The following is an 18605-nucleotide window of genomic DNA, read 5'->3' as shown; positions in this document are numbered from 1 at the left end:
TATTATACAAAATGGGTGACTCTAGAGGACATTATGCTGAGTGAAGTATCTCAGTCACAAAAGGACAAATGCTCCATAATGCCACTGTTATAAAACAGGACCGACGAGGGTGGGTAAGGCACAGCAGCGGAAAAAACGCAGCAGAGCCTGAGCTGGGACACAGCTGTGGCTGCTGCTGCTGTCCCCACCATGGATTGCCAAGCAGTGGGGCTGAACGGCTTCAGAATGAAGGTCCATCAGGAGGCGGGTGGGCACGGGTCTACCCCAATGTGTCCGGGTGGCAGTCTCCCCGGGCCCCCCGGGCACTGTGAGGGATCATGTCTACAGCCTCTGCCACCTCTTCTTCCACCTCGTCTTCGGCCGGTGAGATGATTGAAGCCCCCTCCCAAGTCCTCAACTTTGAAGAGATTGACTACAAGGAGATCGAGATGGAAGAGATGGTTGGGAGAGGAGCTTTTGGAGTAGTCTGTAAAGCTAAATGGAGAGCAAAAGATGTTGCTATTAAACAAATTGAAAGTGGATCTGAAAGGAACGCTTTTCTTGTAGAGCTTCGTCAGTTATCCCGTGTGAACCATCCTAATATTCTAAAACTATATGGAGCCTGCTTGAATCCAGTATGTCTCGTGATGGAATATGCTGAAGGGGGCTCTTTATATAATGTGCTGCACGGCACTGAATCATTGCCATGTTACACTGCTGCCCATGCAATAAGTTGGTGTTTACAGTGTTCCCGAGGAGTGGCTTATCTTCACAGCATGCAACCCAAAGCTCTAATTCACAGAGACCTGAAACCACCAAACTTGTTGCTGGTTGCAGGGGGTACAGTTTTAAAAATCTGTGACTTTGGTAGCGACATTCAGACGCATATGACCAATAACAAGGGGAGTGCTGCATGGATGGCACCTGAAGTTTCTGAAGGTAGTGATTACAGTGAAAAATGTGACGTCTTCAGCTGGGGTATTATGCTTTGGGAAGTAATAACTCGTCGGAAACCTTTTTATGAAATTGGTGGTCCTGCATTCCATATAATGTAGGCAGTTTACAATGGTACTAGACCACCGCTGATCAAAAATTTACCAAAGCCCATTGAAAGCCTGATGACTCGTTGTTGGTCTCATTGATCCATCTCAATGTCCTTCTATGGTAGAAATTGTGAAAATAATGACTCACTTGATGCGGTACTTTCCAAGAGCAGATGAGCCTTTACAATATCCTTGTTGGTATTCAGATAAAGGACAGAGCAACTCTGCCACCAGTACAGGCTCATTCATGGAAATCACGTCTACAAATACAAGTAATAAAAGTGATACTAATATGGAGCAAGTTCCTGCCACAAATGATAATATTAAATGCTTAGAATCAAAATTATTGAAAAATCATGCAAAACAACAGAGTGAATGTGGATGTTTAAGCTTGGGAGCTTCCCGTGGAATCAGTGTGGAGAGCTTGCCCCCATCCTCTGAAGGCAAGCGGATGAGTGCTGACATGTATGAAATAGAAGCAAGGATAGCTGCATCCACAGCCTTTCCAAAGCCTAAACAGGGCCGCCATAAAACCACTTCATTTGGCAACATTCTGGATGTCTCTGGGATCATCATATCAGGCAATGGACAGCCAAGATGTAGATCCATCCAAGACTTGACTGTTACTGGAACAGAACCTGGTCAGGTGAGCAGTAGGTCATCCAGTCCTAGTGTGAGAATGATCACTACCTCAGGACCAACCTCAGAAAAGCCAACTCGAATTCATCCATGGACCCCTGATGATTCCACAGATACTAATGGGTCAGATAACTCCATACTAATGGCTTATCTTACACTGGATCACCAACTACAGCCTCTTGCACCATACCCAAACTCCATAGAATCTATGGCAGTGTTTGAACAGCATTGTAAAATGGCCCAGGAATATATGAAAGTTCAAACAGAAATTGCTTTGTTATTACAGAGAAAGCAAGAACTAGTTGCAGAACTGGACTGGGATGAAAAGGACCAGCAAAATACATCTCGTCTGTTACAGGAACATAAAAAGCCTTTAGATGAAAACAAAAGCCTTTCTACTTACTACCAGAAGTGCAAAAAACAACTAGAAGTCATCAGCAAAAGTGACAAGACACTTCATGATTCTCTGGGACCCTTGTATTTTAAAATATGCAAAGAAAGACAATTTTGTTTGTTTTTTGTTTTGTTCTGTTTTAAGGAAAGAAGTGTGCTTATAATGACAATTCATGAGTGTTAGTTTTTTTGGCGTGTTCTGCCTCTATTTGCTGCATTTATGTCATCATTTTTTTCCCTTATTCTTATAGTGGACATGCAACTCAACAGTCTCATTGCATAACACGAGGACATCTGTGACTTGAATAAGCAGCAGTTCTTAACGTCAAACACATGCAGTGAACTCTGGCTGCATATGCATGCTCATTGTGTGAAGGCTATGCTAACAATAAAGGGGTGTCAAATTAGCCACTACACGCAAACATTGTCTTTTTTTCTTTTTCTTTCCATACCAGAGGTGGAACCTCAAGAATGATTCTGTTCTTGGGGAGCTCTGGTGGCCTAATGGCAAGGAATTGCAACTACAATCCCAGGGGCACACGGTTCGAATCCACCAGATGCTCTGCCAGGGAAGGAGGGACAATCTACTTCTGTACCAGTCATATCTGATTTGACGGTACACGCACACAAAAATTTAAAAAAAAGAATAATTCTGTTCTTGTATCTCATCTCAAAACATTAATAATTTTTTTTTAAAAAATACAGTGTATACCAAGTTAAAGACAGGGTATGTCATTCTAGAATAATTGGTGATACATCACAGAAATAAAGAAACTTTAGGTATAGTTAAAAGTGAGGGCCTTGATGCCAGCATTCTTGGATCAGTTGTTGTTGTTACTATGGGCCATCACGTCTCTTGCAACTCATAGAGACCCTATGTACAAGAGCTCTAAAGGCCGTTCTATTCTGTGCCAACCTAGCCACCTCAAATGCACTCATTCCCACCACTCCAGTCACAGAATTGATTCATCTCATCAAAGTCTTCCTCTCCTGTGCTGCCCCTCCACTCTGCCAAACATGATGTCCCTCTCCAAGGACCAGTCTCTCCTTGCAACATGCCCAAAGTATGTCTGTCACACGAAGCTTCAGAATCCTTGACTCCAAGGGGTATTCTGGCTTCACCCTCTCCAGGACAAACCTGTTTGTTCTCCTAGCAGTCCATGGTATATTCAACACTCTTCTCCAGCACCACAGCTCAAAGTCATCAATTCTCTTTCTATCATCCCTATTCACTGTCCAACTCGCTGATGCATACCACATAATTGCGAAGACTATAGCCTGGATCAGGCTCACCGTAGTCTCCAGCTTGACGTCGTTGCTCTTCAGTACTCTTGATAGGTCCCTCACAGCTGCAATTCATCTCTTGATTTCCTGGCTACTGTTATCAAGAGTGTTGACTGTGGAGCCAAGTAAACTAAAACTGTTAACTATCTCAATTTCATCACCATCCATACTGATGCTGCCAATTGGCCCAGTGGTGAGAATCTTTGTTTTCTTGACATTGAGCTTCAATCCATATGTTGTTATTTGTTGTTATGTGCTGTCGAGTCACTTGCCCTACAACAGCCCTAAACTCTGTTGTACTCTGTTGTTGAGTACAACAGCCCTAAACTCTGCTCTGTCCTGTGCCAATCACACTGTCTCTGATGCTCCCATCCCAATTATCCCAGTCACTGAATCAATCCACCTCATAGAGGGCCTTCCCCTCCTGCGCTGTCCCTCCACCCTCCCAAGCATGATGTCCTTCTCCAAGGACCGTTCTCTCCTCACAACATGTCCAAAGTATGTTAGACGGAGCCTCAGAATCCTTGCCTCCAAGGAGCCACCTGGTTTAACCCTTTCCAGGACAAATCTGTTTGTTTTCCTAGCAGTCCATGGTATTCTCAATACTCTTCTCCAGCACCACAGCTCAAAGGCATCAATTCTCCTTCTATCCTCCTTGGTCATTGTCCAACTCTCTGATGCATAACAAGTGATTGTGAAGACCACGGCCTGTATCAGACGCACCTTATTCTCCAAAGAGACACCATTGCTCTTCAGTACTTTGGAGAGGTCCCTAACAGCAGACTTTCCCATGGCAATGCGCCTTTTAGTTTCCTGGCTGCTGGTGCCAAGACTGTTAACTATGGAGCCAAGCAAACTAAAGCTGTGTACAATCTCAATCTCTTCACCATCCATCCTGATGCTGCCAATTGGTCCAATGGTGAGAATCCAGTGGAGATGTTTATAAAAGCAAATTTCCCCTTTTTTCCCTGAAGAGCACCTGATGGATTTGGTTAGCCCCCAGGCACTTTGCTCACTGCATCTCCAGAGTTACACCTACATACACACTAATAAAAGAAAGCTTAACTATTTGAGCTATATAACTAAGAGGGTATGTAAAACATTATCACTATTTAATAACAAACTTCTTTGGAAAAACAGGTCAGGCTTCTCAATTTTGAATTAAATTGATTTAACAGATTAACTTGAGTTTTTATGCTTGGGGGTGAATTCAGGATGAGTTGTTTAGGGTTCAAGTGTTGAATTTCTCTCTATCCCCAAAATAGGGAGCAACCAGGTGTTTGTATCAGCTTCCCCAGATATGGAGCACAAGGTGAGGAGGGAAGGGTGAACCCTAAAAGATGTTAGCAATGAAACAAAAAAAATGGAGTCGGATTCCTCATTAAAGATAAATTTTTGTATTAAAGATGGGCACTCTCCTCCTATAAAATTTACTGCCCATGAAAATCCACTGCAGGGTCTGCTATTAATTGGTTCTGACTCAATGCCATACAATAGCACAATATTAAAACAGAACCACCAGAATGGTATCACAGAATCTAAGTGGTCCATAAGTGGGTGTTCACTATACAATTTTTCCAACTTTCTTTGATGTTCAAAAAGTTTCATATTAAAAATGTTTGAAGAAGCAAACTGTCAAGCAAATATAGTCTCAAATTTAAAGAGACTAGAGATTAAAGGCAGTATGTAATTCATATTTATAAAAAAATAATCCCACAAAGACACTGATGTGCATAGTCATTGTCTCCCAATAGTCCCTCCACTTCTTATCATTATGTGCCAGCCATGTGATCTTAATGGAACTGACCATACTCAGCCTAGAATGATTGTCTTATCACTTCAACCACACCTTGGCTCAGATAGCCCAAACAAACAAAAAAACCCCAATAAAGGACTGTCATCGAATCCCTTTTGATTCATGGCAACACTGTGTGTTACAGAATAGAACTGCTCTTGAAAGGTTTCCTTCCCCTATAATCTTTATGAAGTGAGATTTGGTGGACAAATGGTAAGGAGTAGTGCTCGAATCTACCAGCTTCTCCATAGGAGAAAGATAAGCAGTCTCCTCCTGTGTCATTTACTTCCCCTGAAAACTCATAATAGAGTCAGCTCTGGGTCAGTTTTGACTCAATGTATTTAACAGTTACAACAATCTGTATGTGAAGGAAGAATATGGCAGTTGCCCTACCACTCCCAAGCTTGATCACTTCCTGAGAAACTTGATAACATCTAAGCTGGTCATATCAAAGACCAGACCAGACAATGGATCCTGATAAGAATCTGAACTTGAAAAAAGGGTGCTAAAACCTAAATTAATACATCAAATTCAGAGAAATACCATCTTAGTCCTCCCTAGGACCCCTATAAAAAGGAACCCCCTCAAACTCCCCACAGGCCATTTAGATCCCATTTGCATGCCATGTACCTGGGTCACTTGGCATCCCTCTCAGAAGCGCCTTTGTTCATTTCTTGGGACAATTCCTTTCTTTATTTCTCTCTCCCCCCCCCCCCGCGCTCTTTTTTTATATCTAAGAGTAAGCAAGCAGATTGTTGGCTCTTTCTTTGTTGACACCATTAAGTGGGTTAAAAATACCAACCTTTGGATTCTTAGTCTGTCTCAAACCACTTGACATACACCACCCACTTTTCCTCCAGATACTCCAGACTGTCAGTACCAAGAAAATCAGTACCTGGAATTCCTACTTAGCCACAAGAATTTACTTCAGTTAGAGAAGGTCAGGACTCTTACAACAGTTGTGAGAGGTCCCCATGTGGGTGTTTACAGGGAGACACTTAGCCCCAGTTGCTGGTAGCAGCTATCTCGCAACCACAGAAGCTGGTTAGAGAATAGCCAGTATACAATGGGGGTGGATCTAAATCAGATCTTAACTTGAGAACTGGAGAGGTAGAAGAATATCCCTTGCTCATGGATAGGAAGGCTCAATATTGTGAAAATGACAATACTACCAAAGGCAATTTACACGTTCAATGCAATCCCAATACAAATACTAATTCCATTCAATGAGATGGAAAAGGCAATCTCCAATTTCATTTGGAATGGAAAAAGGCCCAAATAAGCAAAGTACTCCTTAAAAAAAGAAACAAGGTAGTAGGCCTTATTTCAAATCCTACTACATTGCTGTAGTGGTCAAGACAGCATGGTACTGGTACAAAGACAGACACACAAATCAATGGAATAGAATTGAGAATCCAGAAATCAGCCCATCAACCTATAGTCAACTGATTTTTGACAAGGAGATGAAATCAGTTAAGTGGGGAAATAACAGTCTTTTTAACAAATGGTGCTGGCAAAATTGGAAAAACTATTTGCAGAAAACTCAAGCAAGATCCACACCTGACTCCATACACAAAAACAAATTCTAAGTGGATTATGGACCTAGGACTAAAGCTAAGGACTAACTATAAACGTCATTAAAGAAAAGCTTGGAAGAACTCTAGAAGTCCTAATCCACAACATAAACAGTATTCCAAGCATCCTGGAAAATTTACAACCAGGAGAGGATAAAATAGATGAATGGGACCTTCTAAGAATTAAATCCCTATACACATCCAAAAACTTCTCCAACAGGATAAAAAGAGAAACCACAGATTGGGGAAAAATATATGGTAATGACATGTCAGATAAGGGACTTAAATCTAGAATTTATAAAATACTTGAGCACCACAACAAGATAAAGGTAAATAACCCAGATGAAAAATGGGCACAGGATATAAACAGACACTTAACCAAAGAAGACATTTACATGACAAGCAAACAAATGAAGAAATGTTCAAAATCCCTAGCTCTAAGAGAGATGCAAATCAAAACAACTATGAGATATCATTTTACCCCTGTCAGAATAGCAAAATTTAACAGAACAGCAAACATGAAATGCTGGCAAGGTTGTGGAGAAACTGGAACCCTTATTCACTGTTGGTGGGAGTGTAAAATGGTGCAACCACAATGGAAGGCAGTATGGCACCTTCTCAAAAAGTTGAAAATACAAATACTATTTGACCCAACAGTTCCACTACTGGGAATTTACCCCAAAGAAACCATAACTGCCATCCAAGCAGATACATGCACACCCGAGTTTTTTGCAGCTTTGTTCGCAAAAGCAAAGAGCTGGAAACAACCCAAGTGCCCATCATTAAACGAATGGATAGAGAAGCTTTGATATATTCACACAATGGAATACTATGCAACATTGAAAAACAAGGAACTCATGAAATATTTTGCAAAATGGATAACCCTGGAGGGCATTATGCTGAGTGAACTATCTCAGTCAAAAAAGGACAAATACTACATGGTGCCACTGTTATAGAATGGGACTGACATCAGGGTTGGGGTAAGACTGAGAAAGACTGGATAAATTATGTATACTGCATTGAAACAGACAAGGAAGAGTACTGTTTAAAAGGGATGTATGATTGGGTAGTATTGCCATTACAGAAATCCAGAATGAAGGCTGCATGACTTGGGAGGAATTGCAAAAAAATGAAATAGTTTTACTTTTCAAGAAGAAGAGTGAATTATGGGGGAAGGGTGGGCAGGGAGAAAAGTGCAACAATGAAAGACTGTAAACCCTATGTCTCTGTAAACTTTCATTAAAATTAATTTTTAAAAAAAGAAAAATTAATACTTACATAAATATAGATAAAAATATCCAAATTTTGTTTTTATCATACTACATAGTAGATAATTGTGCTGCTACCTCAAAAGCATAGCTTCTCTGCCAGTTAAAATATATTCAGTAGGTCCATTGGAGAAAAATGGACAATCTTCTTCCACCAATTTATACTGTGGGAAAATTCAATGGAATTGAATGGTGGGGGATTGTTTCTCGAGTGCTCTATGGATACCAAAACCAATTGATAAACAAATCCCTTGTGTAAAATAGCATGGCATTTTCATGTATCATATCCTTAATATTTTAAATCATCTGTAGATGATTTAAAATTCCTAATACAGTGAAAAGTCTTTCTAAATAGCAACGTAAGCTCCCTTTTAGCTTTTGAAGGTTTGGCTATATTGCTTGCTCTCTCTCTCTCTCTCAGATACAGAGAGTAGACTATATTTTATTGTTGCATCTATTTGCTCAGAAATAGCATTTTTTCCTATTATCTTTCTCATTGATATACACAAAAAGCATGCCTTTTTGAAAAAAACTTATTGTTGTGATTTGAGTGAAAGTTTACAAAGCAGATTGATATATCATTTAGCCATTCATATTTATTTTATTTTATGACATTAATTACAATCCCCACACTGTAAATTCACTCTTTTCCCTCTCTCACTCTGTGGTTCATATTGCTATTCATCCTTTGAATCTCTCCCTTCCAGATTTCTAAGCTTTCTCCATCTGCAAATGCTGCCCTTGAGGTCTTGTGTGGTTGGTTGTTCTGGAAATTAACAACCCCAGTATTACTGATCACCTTATAGATCTGTTGTTTGACTGGAAATTATGCCACAAGATTGAGGTCAGGTCCAAGCTCAAAGCACAGCTAACAGCAATACTCTCAGAAGTTCCAATGCACTATGCCCTGGAAATTTTTCTTTCTTGCCCTGAGAATTCAGACATGTACAATTAAAAGCATGGGAAGCTATTGTCCCTTGGGGTAATCATTAACACCTAGGGAATAAGGCCAATGGTGAAGTACTTGTCCATTGTCTGCTCCCATCTAGATTGTTCTCTGATGTATTTCATCAAGTTTCCGAGGTGGTCCTGCAGGGTAAAGCAACTAGTTGCTGCAGTGATGACTAAATAGATTAAATACATCTTTGTATTGGCTCTTTCTCATTCTCTCTTTCACTCCTGCTCTTTGAATCTGTTTTTATTCATGGAAACACTATGTGTTACAGAGTAGAACTGCTCTGTAAGGTTTTCATCTCTGTGGAAGCAGACTTCCAGGTCTCACTCCTTTGCCCATGCATTTTGGGGTCATTTTTTTCAAATAAACAGTTCCCATATAAGCTTTTATTCTATGCTTGCTTTCAGAGGGAATCCAGGATGAGATACTTTCTATTTTTTTTTTTATCCCTCAGCACATTATCTAAATTCTCTCTAAAGTGTTGACTAAAGTGATAGTAATAAACACATCCTTCTAGTTTCAAACTAATAAAACTGTTTCCCGCATAAGTACAGTTGATCTACACTATTTAGGGATTCCACACATGCAAGCAATCACTCTCTCATTCATTACCTTTATGTAGGAACTAACTCATAGCTGATCCTCCAACATGTTTTCAGAGGCTATAAACTACACAGATCTTTCTTCAGAGGAGACACTGGTGGATTTGAACCAGCAGAGGAGATAGGTGAGTCTTCTAGTTAATAGCAACAACTCTCTACAGACAAGACCACCAGAGCTTTGGCCATGTTGTCTGAAGGCGCCAGCCTTACCATGCTGAAAAAGATCCAGAGAAAGTTAAAGAGAGCAAGGTCCTCAGCAATGGCTAGATAGATTCAGTGACAGATAGATAAACTCAGAGATATGTAGATTGACTGTGATTGTAACAATGGGCCTGAGTATTGTGGAAATTGTGAGAATGGCACAGGCTAGAGCCAGATTCCAATCTTTTGATCATAGGTATACAACATAACTCAGCTGACTTGACAGCACCTAGCAACAGCAACAACATACATATAAATTTACCTCTGTGCTAAAATTTCTCTGTAACCTCCAAATCAGTACTTGGATAATCTACGCGCAAGCACACACAGAGTAAATGGGGGGGGGGGGGTGGCGGGGAGAGGAATTGAGTTGCCTTAAGCTCACACTTCCAGCTGAAGTTCAATTAGATGATGTGTGTGCTTTTCAAATCTCATATTCTCTGCAGCGTCCTTTTTCCAGTCTCTTTCTTGTTGCTAAATGTTGTCATGTTGTCTCAGACAAGAGAAGAAAACTTTCCCTGATCTTGCACTATCCTCACAATTGCCTGTGTGTATACCCATAGTTGCAATCACTGTGTCAATCCATTTCATTAAAGATTTTCCTCTTTTTAACGGTTCCTCTGCATTTCCAAGCATCACAACCTTCCTTAGAGACTGATCCCTCCTGATGATTTGCTCAAAGGATGTAAGACCAGTCTCACTACATTTCTGTGACTTTTCTTAGTGATTGCTGTCTTTAAACTTTCCCCCTCCACCCTCAAGAATAACCCTGAAGTGCTAGTTAGTGTTCTTACGTGTGTTTGGAAAGCTTCATTTTTGTAATGTATTAACGGAAAGCACCGTGGAGATCTGGGAGAATGTGACCAGGGCTCCCACCAGGGGGGTGCTGTTGGCACTTTCCTTCTATTTGTGCAAGAACAATCCTGAGAGACTGTAGGCTGTGGCCATCAGTCTCTGGGAAGTAGCACTACTGCACCAGATCCAAGCTGAGATTCCATTAACTCTGGTGGCCTAGTGGTGAGAAGCTGTGCTGAAATCTCAGAAGCATGTGGTTCAAATACACCAGTTGTTCCACTGGAGAAAGATGGACAATCTCTCCCCATATTACTTACTACACCTGAAAACCCACTGGAGGATTGGCTATGAACTGCTTCTGAGTCATAATGGACTATAACAACATCCATTAGATTGTTAGTCTACTTTAAAAAAAACAAAACCAAAAAACCACAAACTTCAACAAAGGGGGGGGGGGAATCAACTTTATGAGCCCATTGATAATCATTTCATGTAAAGCAAAAATGAGAACAAGAAAGAGAAATTGGAGTAACAAGAAGAAATGGAACAAGTAGAACATAATTAGAAAGAACATTGGCCTATTATACGAAATGTGACTTCTGTGAAATAAAACTGATGACTTACACTAAAAAAACCCAACCCAAAACTCAAACTCACTGTCATCAAATTGGTTGATTTATAGCTTAATCTCTATTTGGTTTTTTCAATTATTATTATTCATTCATTGTTGTACATTTTCTCCCCTTTCTCACCCTTCTCCCTCCTGCAGTCACTTTGGATTTCCAAGGCTGTCAATCACAACAAGAAGTGATTGTTCATCTTTCTCCTTTGAGATGTCTGGAGCATTAAAATCACTTTGACTCCCAGCCTTTGAATTAGAAGTTTGGTTTGCTATTAAGGCCTATACCACGAGACCTCCCTGGTGACTTACACACGACTAGGAAAACTTGATATTCATTTCCGAGAAAATCAAATACATGCAGCAAGCTGGTGAGTTTCATGTCCTGATTTTCTGGTGGAGTGATAAAGTCTTTACTTTTAAAACCCACATCTCTTTTCATCAGCTTCCATTCTGCTTGGTTTAGGTCACCAGAAACAAAAATCTCAAGCTGCAGAGTCATTGTAATTTCAGCAACAACTAAAGCCACAACAGAAACATGAGATCGAACAGCAGCAACAACTGAGTCATAAAGGAGAGAGTTGTTCTTTGCTGTTGAGTCTGAACCAACTCATAGCTGACCCTCCAGTGGATTTTTCAGAGGATTGTTCATCTTTCTTCTATGGAGAAGCTGATAGAATCAAGTCACCTGGCCTGCCTTTGGGTTGGCAGTGCAACTTCTTAACCTCTAGGCCACCATAGTTCCCCTACAGAGAGAATAGATGCAAGTTAGTGGCAAACTTGAAGCTTGAAATCCTAACCAAACATAACTTTCAGTTGTCCTTCACAAGGTCTTCAATAGTATAATGTCATTTCAGATATGCATGGCATAAATCTAGAGTATACTACCATTTCCAAGACTTCAAACCTATGCAGAATGAGGAGCTATCAGACTTAGCTTCCTTGTGCATTTACTACGAGGTAATACAGAATGGTATTCCCTCATTCTGCCTCACTAATATTCTCAGTTTGCTCAGTTGGTCTTTTTTAGATGACATTTTGAACTAGTTCCATACCCAACTACTTGTAACTCAGATTTAATCAGTTGTTGTTAAGTTCCTAAAAACTCATAGTCAATTGTGGTCACTTTTCAGCACATTATACAATTAACAAGCCTACTTACTCAGCAAGGTTCCCTTATCTTTTCGTGTCTCATGAGTTTTCAACCTTTGACTAGTGAGCTAGTGTGTTTTTCTCTCTCTCTACTAACATTTACTTATTGCCATCAGGTTGAAATTGACTCATAGCTGACCCTCCAGTGGGTTTTCCAAGTTTGTAAACCTCACAGAAGGTTTTGTGCATCTTTCTTCCTGAGAGCCGCTGGTGGATTCAAAATGCCAGAGAGGCATGCCCCTATGGGTTAGCAGTATAACTTCATATGGAGTATGTCCTTCAAATTTTCCTTTCTTTGACTGCTTTTCTCTTTAAAGAAGTTCTGGTTCTTGGTTTTTAACTACATTGGTGCCAGTCATACTCATGCTGAACAAATACGATAAAATAGAACAAAATCAGGTTCATAGGCATTTTTTTTACTGTATTTCTTGTGTATCTCTCCATGTCTCCCCTTTCTTTAATGACACCATGCTGAGTATCCCCTTATTATATATTGACTTTCCTTCAAACATCTTACTATGTGTCTATTGTCTATTTAAGTTCCGATCTGTTGTTCACAGGGTCACTATGAATTGTAGTCAATTCAAAAAGGTACCCAACATCATCATTTATTTACTAATCTTTATTCTCTTCTCTTTCCCTTCCAATAGCTGGTAACCATCATGAGTGTGTCTCTCTATATATAAACCTTTCCTTGGCTTTTTTTATAAGAGGAGACTTGTACAACAGGCTCAGTCATTGATGTTAAGTGGAAACCAACTTATAACTGACCCTCCAGTGACTTTTCAAGGCAGTAAATAGCATAGGAGTAGACTGCCCATTCTTCTCCCTTGGAGCAGTTGGTAGATTCAAATACCCAGGTTTGGCCTTTCAACTACCCACACAGCTCTGTGCCACCTGAACTCCCTCACAATGAGATCACAGACATTTTAAAATAAGTTTCAGAATTAATACATTTTAAAGGAAGTATGTCCAGTTAAAGTAAAAAACATTAACAGACTTATCAGATAACTTCAACCTCTTCATCATCCATCAGAAATGGCACCTCTCCTAGAATGACATTCAGTGGAAGCTTGTTATTCCAAGCCCAGTTTTCACCTTGGTATCTTATTGCTGCTAAAGGTAACTTTGAAAAGAGTAATAAAGCAGTGACATTTTAATATCAGCCAGTTCACATGGAGACACAGCTACACATTGCTTGTTCCCAAATTGTATTGTTTTATCTTAGAAGATTAGTTTTCCAAATAACATTAAACATGCATACATTAACCATTAAAGCAAAAATGTGCTGCTACAATTGTCTGATTCTAAGTTCCACAAAATAGATGAAATCAAGGGAACTCTGGTGGCCTATTGGCAAGAGGTTCACTGCTATCCCAGAGGTACACGATTTGAATCCACCAAATGCTCTGCTGGAGAAGGAGGGGCAGTCCTCCTGTACCAGTCAGATCCTATTTGACGGTACACACACAAAAAATAATAAAACAAAAGTAAAATATATAAAAAATAGAAGATATCTTTATGTATGATAGTGAAAAAGAGATGGATTGCTGCCAGTGAGTTAACTCTGACACAAGATCACCGCCTAGTCCGGTGAGAACCTCCCAAACTCCAACATGTTTGAGTTCATTGTTGTGACTATTGTGTCACTCCATTCCATCAAAGGTCTCCCATGATCTTTTTGGGCTCCTGTTCCAACAAATACATGTCCTTCTTCTAGATATATCCAAGTCAAGCAAGTCAGACAATGTTCTAAGATTTAAAACCACTAGCTGCTTCTTCAGGAGGAAAATGGGAAGTCACTGCCTATAAAGATGTACAGCCACAGAAACCAAATGGTGGCCTTCTCTAAGTCAGAGTCAACTTCATGGCTCTCTTATATTGATGGTTTCTTATATCAGAGCTGAGCTTAGGGGAAAAATCAAAAAATAAGTAGGAAAACTTATTTTCCTGAGGTAGAATAAAGTTGGTGTTCATCAGAGCCCACGTCCAGGACTCAAAGTTAAAGGGGGTTGACAAGTATGCTAACTCATAGTGATTATTTGGATCCACTGGAGTGGAAGAAGAAAGCACACACCAATGAAGAAACATGCCAAGCTTGGACATGTTCCTTTCGTGCAGTTCACCTAGTGTGCACAGATGTATGGATTTACAAAAAAAGACTTGCTGACTTGAGGAGGAAGGAGTCATGATGACCCCTGGCTTGTTAATTGGCTCTATTTAGGAGCTAAGACTGAGGGAAGGGACAAGACAGTCTGGAATGCAGGGGAAAGTGTGGACTTCTGAGTGTGTGGACGATGCCCATTTGAACCTAGCCATGAACTGTTGGGGATGAATTGACCAGAATTCAGCCAGATGAAGAGAAGATGATCCATGCTAGGAACATGGATAATTGCTGTAACCTGATGGCTTGCTATGGACTGGACTATATTTGTGGATGCAGATGCTCAAAGCTTCTGAACTGATCAGAATTCTGTTTTAGGCATCATGTCTCACATACTTTTGGTGTATTGTCAAGGGAAGCATTCCCTAGCAAATGACATAAGCAAAAGGGACATGCTTTTCCCTCAGAGTACTGGTTTGGTAGGAATGGACAAATCAGAAATTGGTTATCAAAATGGGAATATTAATGCAGGAAGTAGCTGGTTTACATGCTTTCACAAATGTAGTTATTAGTAGGATGGTTGTGAGGGGAAACTTAACTCTCCAAACCCAAAGGTTGATGTCTAGAAAAGCCAGGTGGTGGTCTGTGGTGTCATTGTTCAAATGGCTTCCTTAACCATTGAGTTGGCCTTGCCACATGGATGGGTTGAGACATGTAAATTGGATGTGTTGGCCTATTTACAAGGAGATTGGTTGTTGTTAGGTGCTGGCAAGTTAAGTATGACCCATAGTGACTCTATGAACAACAGATCTGAACCCTGTTCTGTCCTGTGCCATCCTCACACTTCTTGACACACAGTAAAACCCTTTGCAGCAGTTACCATGTCAGTTCACCTTTCTGGGCACCATGTCCCTCTCCAAAGAACAGCCCCTCCTAGCAACATGCCAGAATTGTGTGAAGTGAAGCCTCATCATCTTTGCCTACAAAGAACACTCTGGCTGCACCCTCTCTTGGACATATTTGGGTTTTTTGGCCATCAAAGCAATGTTTAGTGCTCTTTCCCAACACCACAGCTCAAAGGCATTAATTCTTCTTCTGCCATCCTTATTCATTGTCCAGCTCTCAGATGCATCAGCAGGTGATCAGAGAGACCATGACCTGTTTCAAATGTGCCTTAGCCCTCAAACTTACATTATCACTCTTAATAATATCGTGAGGTCCCTAACTACAGATTTTTCCAATGCAGTCCATCTCCTGATTTCCTGACTCCTGGTACCAAGAGTGTTAATTGTGGATCCAAATAAATTTACCAAGTAAATTGTCATTATACTAAGTGGATTCAGAAGCAGAGAATACAGAGAGTGCTTATTTGTCACTTTATTATCTAGCTAATCAGAGCATGTGTTTGGGACATCTTTGGGACACTGAAGGAGCTAAATGAGCTTTGGAGAGGGTGTGGCAGTTAAAAAAAACCTCAGTTTTGGACCTGCATATTTAGCTGTTTTGGAATGCAATTGTTTTCTTCCTGGGATATAAATACAAGACTATTATAGTCCATTACAATATTCCATGGTGAAAACTTGTTTGTTACTGTCATACCCATTCCTTTCATTTAGAATCAGAATAAATTTGTATTGCAAATGTCTAAAAAAGAAAAAAACTCCTGCACCACTCAGACTGGGGCTTACAGAAGCAGCAGCTGGAGCTCCTGCAGGAGAACCAGAGACCTGACATGATACAGATACAGAACTGACCTTGGGACTGCTGCCTCATGGCGCAGGAGCTAGGAGCCTTTGTCCAAGTTTGTTTGAAGTTTGAGGGGAAGATGTCATCATTAACAGGATTAAGAGCTTTGTAACATGGACCTAAAGTCACAAGGCTGAAGGCTAAGGTGACTGCGAGCATGTTTTGGAAGTTTTCTTGACTGAGTGATTATATAAACTGTTGCCAATATGAATTATAGACTTTTTTTTAACCTCCCTAATAAGAAAGACCCTGGATAAGATGGATTGATTCAGTGACTGGGGTAATGGGGTAGGTGTGTCAGAGGGAATGAGATTGGCACAGGATAGAGCAGGGTTTGGGGTTGTTGTACATACGGTCACTATGAATTGCATGCAACTCCACAGCACATAACAACGACAACAATACAATAATCACCATAAACATGGGGAGCAAAATCTTTTTTTAAAATGTTCTTATACATAGAAGCAGGGAAAAAATGGCCTTATATAATAAAATAGTGACTGATCTTGCACTATATAAAAAAAAGACAAAGCAACCCCCCAAAAGCATGTTTTTATTGTCTCCTTATCTCATTTCCCAATTTCTGTCATTACCCTTCTCAACTCTCCAACTTTTGCTAAGCATCTTTAACAGATGCCACCCATATCCACCCTTAGATGATGCTCCAAGACCATGTGCAAACACTCTACTGTCCTTCTCTATATTTCAACAAGCCCTCTCTTTCTGACAGTGCAAATGTCCAATAGGTGTTCAAAGGGTTTTTACTTAAATGTTAGGCTATAACATTATATCACTAGCAGGGATGTTTGCTACTTAAAAGAACAGATAGATGAAAGATAGATAGATAGATAGATAGATAGATAGATAGATAGATAGATAGATAATTAGATAGATATAGAGATAGATAGATATATATCCCTTTCTTTTTATAACATTTACTTTAAAGTTTGCAATGAAATTTAACCAAATAGAAAAATCTTAGAAAGTGAAAGATATCAAAAGTTTAGGTTAAATCAAAGAAATTTTAAATATTACTAACCAAAGAAAGAGCTCTTGGTTGTATTAACCACATGAGTAGCATTTTCTTTGAACTGCAGCTCACAAAATTTTTCAAGGAATTTTGTCATTTCTTCTGTAATGGTATTTAGGTAGGTTTCTTTAATGAATTTCACTGTTGAAGATGGAGGGGATATATATATATAATAGCTACTCATAGAGAGAATTGTGTCCCAAGCCATTTTCATGGCATTCCTCAGTTCGCAAGATAGTTACCTCTTCTTCTTGTGAAGCAGCCCCTGCATCTTTCTTGTCATTCTGCTAGTCATATGCCATCAAGCTGACTAAAACTCAGTGACTCTGTGAACAGCAGATTGGAACCCTGTCCTGTCCTATCGCTTATAGTCTAATAGGAATTGTCTGATTTCCATTTCTGGATATGAAGAACTGTGAGAGCCATACTCAGATTTAGCCATTCTTATTCTCTTACTGGACTAAGGATTATCCTCTATTCATAATCAGTGGTATAATTTTAACCTGCATTTTTTTATTTTTGTAATCAGAAGATAAGAAATACTGCTTGAAGATAAATTACAGATACAATTACTTGTATGATTTTCCGTTTTTAAAATGGCAGATGATCCCTTTATATTTTGTACTAAACACTGCAGAAGATAGTTAATATGACTGAAAGGGGAAAAGTGTTAGTAGAATAAAAAATAACCATAATCAATTTATCATAGGCAAAACTAATCAATAAGATGAATAGTTGTTCAGCAACAGAGTAAGAGGCTCTTAGTCACCATGCAGGGATGGTGAAATTTATTTTAGGCATGATGTTTTGTGTACTTTGGGCATGTTGTCAGGAGAAGCCAGTTTCTGGGCAAGGAAACCAGGTTCAGTAGAGTAGAGGGGTCAGTGTAAAAGAAGGCCCTCAATGAGGTGGATTGACACAGTGACAACACTGGGCAGACACAGCAGACACTGTGAGGATGGTGCAGGACCAGGCAGGCTCCCATTCTGTTGGTACATAAGTTTGTTATTAGTCAGAGCTAACTCAGCTGTACCTAAAAGCAGCAACATAGAAAAAAAATGATAAACCTATAAATATAATAGAGAACTCTGGTGTCTTAGTGGTAAGGAGTTGTGCTGCCAACCTAAAAGCATGCGATTTGAATCCACCTTAGAAGATAGATGGGTTATTTTCTCCCATGAGATTTACTGCCTCTGAAACACCACTGGAGGGTGAGCTATGAGTCAATTCCAACTTGATGGTAAATAAAAATAATGCAGTTATATATACTTTTGTATATATGTAAAATATGTATCTAGCCAAGAACCCAGAGCTTCTCAAAGTGATTGCATCTAGAAGCTCTTCTGCCTAACTTTTCAAAAGTTTTAATTCTTTTTTTTATAAATTTTCTCTTGACATATTTCAGTTAACAGATGCTGCCCTGGAC

General features: G+C 39.8%; 1 pseudogene; it reads left to right on the top strand.

Moving 5' to 3' along the window:
* Positions 1–317: 317 nt before the first annotated feature.
* LOC102849487 overlaps positions 318–18605 on the top strand; it is a 31374-nt pseudogene continuing 13086 nt past the window's right edge.

The sequence above is a fragment of the Elephantulus edwardii genome, unplaced genomic scaffold (genome assembly GCF_000299155.1).
Source record: "Elephantulus edwardii isolate Elephantulus edwardi_28Jun2011 unplaced genomic scaffold, EleEdw1.0 scaffold00070, whole genome shotgun sequence".
Taxonomy (NCBI): Eukaryota; Metazoa; Chordata; class Mammalia; order Macroscelidea; family Macroscelididae; genus Elephantulus; species Elephantulus edwardii.
Note: the sequence above shows the minus strand (reverse complement) of the source record. Positions and strands in the feature narration are given on the sequence as shown.